Source organism: Calliopsis andreniformis, unplaced genomic scaffold (genome assembly GCF_051401765.1).
Source record: "Calliopsis andreniformis isolate RMS-2024a unplaced genomic scaffold, iyCalAndr_principal scaffold0035, whole genome shotgun sequence".
Taxonomy (NCBI): Eukaryota; Metazoa; Arthropoda; class Insecta; order Hymenoptera; family Andrenidae; genus Calliopsis; species Calliopsis andreniformis.
In genome coordinates, this window is record NW_027480444.1 from 2,340,369 (window position 1) to 2,349,089 (window position 8,721).

Here is an 8,721-nt window from a genome sequence, read left to right on the forward strand (position 1 = left end):
CCTCAAACATCAATACTCAACCCTGAGTCCTCGTCCTCAATCCACAACCCTCAATCCTCGATCCTCGATCTTCAATCATCGATATTCAATCTTCAATCCACAATCCTCAATCCTCAATACTCAATCCTCAATCCTCAATGTTCTATCCTCAATACGCAATCCTCGACCTTCAATCCTCAATCCTCAATCCTCATTCTTCAATCGTCAATACCCAATCCTCAATCTTCAATCCTCAATCCTCAATCCTCAATTCTCAACCCTCAATCCTCAGTCCTCAGTCCTCAAACATCAATCCTCAAACCTCGGCACTCATCCTCAATCCTCAATCCTCAATCCTCAATCCTCAATCCTCAATCTTCAATCCTCAATAATCAATCTCCAATCCTAGATCCTCAATCCCCAATCCTCAATCCTTAATCCTCAATCTTCAATCCTCAATCCCCAGTCCTCAATCTTCAATCCTCAGTGCTCAATCCTCAATCTTCAATCCTCAGTCCTCAATCCTCAATCCTCAATCCTCAAACCTCAATCCTCAACCGTCAGTACTCGTCCTCAATCCTCAACCCTCAATCCTCAATCCACAATCTTCAATCCTCAATACTCAATATTCAATCCTCAATCCTCAATCCTCAATCCTCAATCTTCAATCCTCAATCCTCAATCCTCAATCCTCAATCCTCAATCCTCAATCCTCAATCCTCAATCCTCAATCCTCAATCCTCAATCCTCAATCCTCAAACCTCAATCCTCAATCCTCAATCCTCAATCCTCAGTCTTCAATCCTCAATACTCATTCTTCAATCCTCAATCCTCGGTCCTCAATACTCAATCGTCAATCTCCAATCCTGAATACTCAATCTTCAATCCTCAATCCTCAATCCTCAATCCTCAATCCTCAATCCTCATTCTTCAATCCTCAATACCCAATCCTTAATCTTCCATCCTCAATCCTCAATCCTCAATTCTCAACCCTCAACCCTCAGTCCTCAGTCCTCAAACCTCAATCCTCAAACCTCAGCACTCATCCTCAATCCTCAATCCTCAATCCTCAATCCTCAATCCTCAATCTTCAATCCTCAATACTCAATCTTCAAACCTCTATCCTCAGTCCTCAAACCTCAATTCTGAATCCTCAATCTTCAGCCCTCAGTCCTCAACAATCAGTTGTCAATCCTCAGTCCGCAATAGAATATCCTCAATTCACAGTTTTCAATACTCAATACTCAATCTGCAATCTTCAAATATCTATCCACAAACATCAATTCTCATCACTCAACACTGAACGCTCAATCCTCAATGTTCAATCCTCAATCTTCAGTTCTGAATCTTCAATCCCCAATACTGAATCTTCAATACTCAATCCCCAATTCTCAATCCTCAATCCTCAATCCTCAATCCTCAGTAATCAATACTCAATCCTCAATTCTCAATCGTCAGTCCTCAGTCCTCAATCCTCAACCCTCAATCCTCGTTCCTCAAACCTCAATCCTCAACCCTCAGCCCTCATCCTCAATTCTCAATTCTCAATACTCAATCCTCAATCCTCAATCTTCAATCCTCAATAATCAATCTCCAATCCTAGGTCCTCAATCCCCAATCCTCAATCCTTAACCCTCAATCTTCCATCCTCAATCCCCAGTCCTCAATATTCAATCCTCAGTGCTCAATCCTCAATCTACAATCCTCAGTCCTCAATCCTCTATCCTCAATCACCAAACCTCAATCCTCAACCGTCAGTCCTCGTCCTCAATCCTCAACCCTCAATCCTCAATCCACAATCTTCAATCCTCATTACTCAATATTCAATCCTCAATCCTCAATCCTCAATCCTCAATCTTCAATCCTCAATCCTCAATCCTCAATCCTCAATCCTCGGTCCTCAATCCTCAATCCTCAATCCTCAATCCTCAATCCTCAATCCTCAATCCTCAATCCTCATTCTTCAATCCTCAATACCCAATCCTCAATCTTCAATCCTCAATCCTCAATCCACAATTCTCAATCCTGAATCCTCAGTCCCCAGTCCTCAAACCTCAATCCTCAACCCTCAGCCCTCATCCTCAATCCTCAATCCTCAATCCTCATTCCTCAATTCTCAATCTTCAATCCTCAATACTCAATGTTCAATCCTCAATCCTCAATCCTCAATCCTCAATCCTCAATCCTCAATCCTCAATCCTCATTCTTCAATCCTCAATCCTCAATCCGCAATCTTCAATCCTCAATACTCAATCTGCAATCTTCAATCCCCAATCCTCAATCCTCAATCCTCATTCTCCAATCCTCAATCCTCAGTCCTCAAACCTCAATTCTGAATCCTCAATCCTGCATCCTCAATCTTCAGCCCTCGGTCCTCAACAATCAGTTGTCAATCCTCAATCCCCAATAGAATATCCTCAATTCACAGCTTTCAATACTCAATACTCAATCTGCAATCTTCAAATCTCTATCCACAATCATCAATTCTCATCACTCAACCCTGAACGCTCAGACCTCAATGTTCAATCCTCAATCCTCGATTCTCAATCTTCAATCCTCAACACTGAACCGTCAATCCTCAATCCTCAATTCTCAATCCTCAATCCTCAATCCTCAATCCTCAATCCTCAATCCTCAATCCTCAATCATCAATCCTCATTCTTCAATCCTCAATACCCAATCCACAATCTTCATTCCTCAATCCTCAAACATCAATTCTCAATCCTCAATCCTCAATCTTCAATCCTCAATGCTCAATCCTCAGTCTTCAATCCTCAGTCCTCAATCCTCAATCCTCAATCCTGAAACCTCAATCCTCAACCGTCAGTACTCGTCCTCAATCCTCAACCCTCAATCCTCAATCCACAATCTTCAATACTCAATACTCAATATTCAATCCTCAATCCTCAATCCTCAATCCTCAATCTTCAATCCTCAATCCTCAATCCTCAATCCTCAATCCTCAAACCTCAAACCTCAATCCTCAATCCTCAATCCTCAATCCTCAATCCCCAGTCCTCAATCTCCAATCCTCAATGCTCAATCCTCAATCTTCAATCCTCAGTCCTCAATCCTCAATCCTCAATCCTCAAACCTCAATCCTCAACCGTCAGTCCTCGTCCTCAATCCTCAACCCTCAATCCTCAATCCACAATCTTCAATCCTCAATACTCAATATTCAGTCCTCAATCCTCAATCCTCAATCCTCAATCTTCAATCCTCAATCCTCAATCGTCAATCCTCATTGTTCAATCCTCAATACCCAATCCACAATCTTCATTCCTCAATCCTCAAACATCAATTCTCAATCCTCAATCCTCAATCTTCAATCCTCAATGCTCAATCCTCAATCGTCAATCCTCAGTCCTCAATCCTCAATCCTCAACCCTCAAACCTCAACCCTCAACCGTCAGTACTCGTCCTCAATCGTCAACACTCAATCCTCAATCCTCAATCTTCAATCCTCATTCTTCAATCCTCAATACCCAATCCTCAATCCTCAATCTTCAATCCTCAATAATCAATCTCCAATCCTAGATCCTCAATCCCCAATCCTCAATCCTCAATCTTCAATCCTCATTCTTCAATCCTCAATACCCAATCCTCAATCTTCAATCCTCAATCCTCAATCCTCAGTTCTCAATCCTCAATCCTCAGTCCCCAGTCCTCAAACCTCAATCCTCAACCCTCAGTCCTCATCCTCAATCCTTAATCCTCAATCTTCAATACTCAATCCCGAATCCTGAATCCTCAATCCTCAATCCTCAATCCTCAATCCTCAGACCTCAAACATCAATACTCAACCCTGAGTCCTCGTCCTCAATCAACAACTCTAAATCCTCGATCCTCAATCTTCAATCATCAATATTCAATCTTCAATCCACAATCCTCAATCCTCAATACTCAATCATCAATCCTCAATACCCAATCCTCAATCTTCAATCCTCAATCCTCAATCCTCAATCCTCATTCTTCAATCCTCAATACCCAATCCTCAATCTTCAATCCTCAATCCTCAATCCTCAATTCTAAATCCTCAATACTCAATCCTCAATCCTCAATCCTCAATCCTCAATCTTGATATTCAATCCTCAGTACTCAATCTTCAAACCTCAATCCTCAATCCTCAATACTCAATCCTCAACCCTCAAACCTCAACCCTCAACCGTCAGTACTCGTCCTCAATCGTCAACACTCAATCCTCAATCCTCAATCTTCAATCCTCATTCTTCAATCCTCAATACCCAATCCTCAATCCTCAATCTTCAATCCTCAATAATCAATCTCCAATCCTAGATCCTCAATCCCCAATCCTCAATCCTCAATCTTCAATCCTCATTCTTCAATCCTCAATACCCAATCCTCAATCTTCAATCCTCAATCCTCAATCCTCAATTCTCAATCCTGAATCCTCAGTCCCCAGTCCTCAAACCTCAATCCTCAATCTTCAATCCTCAATACTCAATCATCAAACCTCAATCCTCAGTCCTCAAACCTCAATTCTGAATCCTCAATCCTGCATCCTCAATCTTCAGCCCTCAGTCCTCAACAATCAGTTGTCAATCCTCAATCCGCAATAGAATATCCTCAATTCACAGTTTTCAATACTCCGTACTCAATCTGCAATCTTCAAATCTCTATCCACAAACGTCAATTCTCATCACTCAACACTGAACGATCAGTCCTCAATGTTCAATCCTCAATCTTCAGTTCTCAATCTTCAATCCTCAATACTGAACCGTCAATCCTCAATCCTCAATCCTCAATCCTCAGTAATCAATCCTCAATCTTCAATACTCAATCGTCATTCCTGAGTCCTCAATCCTCAATCCTAAATCCTCGTTCCTCAAACCTCAATCCTCAACCCTCAGTCCTCATCCTCAATTCTCAGTTCTCAATCCTCAATCCTCAATCCTCAATCTTCAATCCTCAATAATCAATCTCCAATCCTAGATCCTCAATCTCCAAGGTTCAGTCCTTAATCCTCAATCTTCAATCCTCAATCCCCAGTCCTCAATCTTCAATCCTCAATGCTCAATCCACTATCCTGAATCCTCAGTCCTCAATCCTCAATCCTCAATCTTCAATCCCCAACCCTCAATCCTCAATCCTCAATCCTCAATCCTCAATCCTCAATCCTCAATCCTCAATCTTCAATCCCCAACCCTCAATCCTCAATCCTCAATCCTCAATCCTCAATCCTAGATCGTCAATCTTCAATTCTCAATACTCAATCTTCAATCCTCAATCCTCAATACTCAATACTCAACCCTCATTCGTCAATCCTCAATACCCAATCCTCAATCTTCAATCCTCAATCCTCAATCCTCAATCCTCAATCCTCAATCTTCAATCCTCAATTCTCAATCCTCAACCCTCAATCCTCAGACCTCAAACATCAATACTCAACCCTGAGTCCTCGTCCTCAATCCACAACCCTCAATCCTCGATCCTCTATCTTCAATCATCGATATTCAACCTTCAATCCACAATCCTCAATTCTCAATACTCAATCCTCAATCCTCAATGTTCTATCCTCAATACGCAATCCTCAACCTTCAATCCTCAATCCTCAATCCTCAATCCTCAATCCTGAATCCTCAATCCTCAGTCCTCAAACCCCAATCCTGAATCCACAATCCTGAACGCTCAATCTTCAGCCCTCAGTCCTCAACAATCAGTCGTGAATCCTCAATCCTCAATAGAATATCCTCAATTCACAGGTTTCAATACTCAATACTCAGCCTGCAATCTTCAGATCTCTGTCCACAAACATCAATTCTCATCACTCAACACTGAACACTCAGTCCCCAACCTTCAATCTTCAAACCTCAATCCTCAATCCTCAATCCTCAATCCTCAATCCGCAATCTTCAATCCTCAATACTCAATCTGCAATCTTCAATCCTCAATCCTCAATCCTCAATCCTCATTCTCCAATCGTCAATCCTCAGTCCTCAAACCTCAATTCTGTATCCTCAATCCTGCATCCTCAATCTTCAGCCCTCAGTCCTCAACAATCAGTTGTCAATCCTCAATCCCCAATAGAATATCCTCAATTCGCAGCTTTCAATACTCAATACGCAATCTGCAATCTTAAAATCTCTATCCACAAACGTCAATTCTCATCACTCAACCCTGAACGCTCAGACCTCAGTGTTCAATCCTCAATCCTCAATTATCAATCTTCAATACTCAATACTGAACCGTCAATCCTCAATCCTCAATCCTCAATCCTCAATCCTCAATCCTCAGTAATCAATCCTCAATCTTCAATACTCAATCGTCATTCCTCAGTCCTCAATCCTCAATCCTCAATCCTCGTTCCTCAAACCTCATTCCTCAACCCTCAGTCCTCATCCTCAATTCTCAATTCTCAATCCTCAATCCTTAATCCTCAATCTTCAATCCTCAATAATCAATCTCCAATCCTAGATCCTCAATCCCCAATGTTCAGTCCTTAATCCTCAATCTTCAATCCTCAATCCCCAGTCCTCAATCTTCAATCCTCAATGCTCAATCCTCAATCCTCAATCCTCAGTCGTCAATCCTCAATCCTCAACCCTCAAACCTCAATCCTCAACCGTCAGTCCTCGTCCTCAATCGTCAACACTCAATCCTCAATCCTCAATACTCAATCTTCAATCCTCAGTACTCAATGTTCAATCCTCAATCCTCAATTCTAAATCCTCAATCCTCAATCCTCAGTCCTCAATCCTCAATTCTGAATCCTCAATCCTGCATCCTCAATCTTCAGCCCTCAGTCCTCAACAATCAGTTGTCAATCCTGAATCCGCAATAGAATATCCTCAATTCACAGTTTTCAATACTCAATACTCAATCTGCAATCTTCAAATCTCTATCCACAAACATCAATTCTCATCACTCAACACTGAACGCTCAGTCCTCAATGTTCAATCCTCAATCTTCAATTCTCAATCTTCAATCCTCAATACTGAATCTTCAATACTCAATCCCCAATCCTCAATCCTCAATCCTCAATCCTCAATCCTCAGTAATCAATACTCAATCCTCAATACTCAATCGTCAGTCCTCAGTCCTCAATCCTCAACCCTCAATCCTCGTTCCTCAAACCTCAATCCTCAACCCTCAGCCCTCATCCTCAATTCTCAATCCTCAATACTCAATCCTCAATCCTCAATCTTCAATCCTCAATAATCAATCTCCAATCCTAGATCCTCAATCCCCAATCCTCAATCCTTAATCCTCAATCTTCAATCCTCAATCCCCAGTCCACAATCTTCAATCCTCAGTGCTCAATCCTCAATCTTCAATCCTCAGTCCTCAATCCTCAATCCTCAATCCTCAAACCTCAATCCTCAACCGTCAGTCCTCGTCCTCAATCCTCAACCCTCAATCCTCTATCCACAATCTTCAATCCTCAATACTCAATATTCAATGTTCAATCCTCAATCCTCAATCCTCAATCCTCAATCCTCAATCCTCAATCCTCAATTTTCAATCCTCAATCTTCAATCCTCAATACTCAATATTCAATCCTCCATCCTCAATCCTCAATCGTCAGTCTTCAATCCTCAATACTCAATCTTCAATCCTCAATCCTCAATCCTCAATCCTCAACCCTCAATCTTCAATCCTCAATACTCAATCTGCAATCTTCAATCCTCAATCCTCAATCCTCAATCCTCATTCTTCAATCCTCAATCCTCAATCCTCAATCCTCAATCCTCAATTTTCAATCCTCAATACTCAATCTTCAATCCTCAATCCTCAATCCTCAATGCTCAACCCTCAATCGTCAGTCTTCAATCCTCAATACTCAATCTTCAATCCTCAATCCTCAATCCTCAATCCTCAATACGCAATCTTCAATCCTCAATACTCAATCTGCAATCTTCAATCCTCAATCCTCAATCCTCAAACCTCATTCTCCAATCCTCAATCCTCAGTCCTCAAACCTCAATTCTGAATCCTCAATACTGCATCCTCAATCTTCAACCCTCAGTCCTCAACAATCAGTTGTCAATCCACAATCCCCAATAGAATATCCCCAATTCACAGCTTTCAATACTCAATACTCAATCTGCAATCTTCAAATCTCTATCCACAAACATCAATTCTCATCACTCAACCCTGAACGCTCAGACCTCAATGATCAATCCTCAATCCTCAATTCTCAATCTTCAATCCTCAATCCTCAATCCTCAATCCTCAATCCTCAATCCTCAGTCCTCAATCCTCAATCTTCAATCCTCAATGCTCAATCCTCAATCCTCAATCCTCAGTCCTCAATCCTCAATCCTCAACCCTCAAACCTCAATCCTCAACCGCCAGTCCTCGTCCTCAATCGTCAACACTCAATCCTCAATCCTCAATCTTCAATCCTCAATACTCAATATTCAATACTCAATCCTCAATCTTCAATCCTCAATCTTCAATCGTCAATCCTCAATCCTCAATCCTCAATCCTCAATCCTCAATCCTCAATCCTCAATCCTCATTCTTCAATCCTCAATACCCAATCCTCAATCTTCAATCCTCAATCCTCAATCCTCCATCCTCAATCCTCAATCCTCAATCCTCAATCCTCAATCTTGAATCCTCAGTCCCAAATCCTCAGTCTTCAATACTCAATCCTCAATCCTCAATCTTCAATCCTCAATACTCAGTCTTCAATCCTCAATCCTCAATCCTCAATCCTCAATCCTCAATCCTCATTCTTCAATCCTCAATACCCAATCCTCAATCTTCAATCCTCAA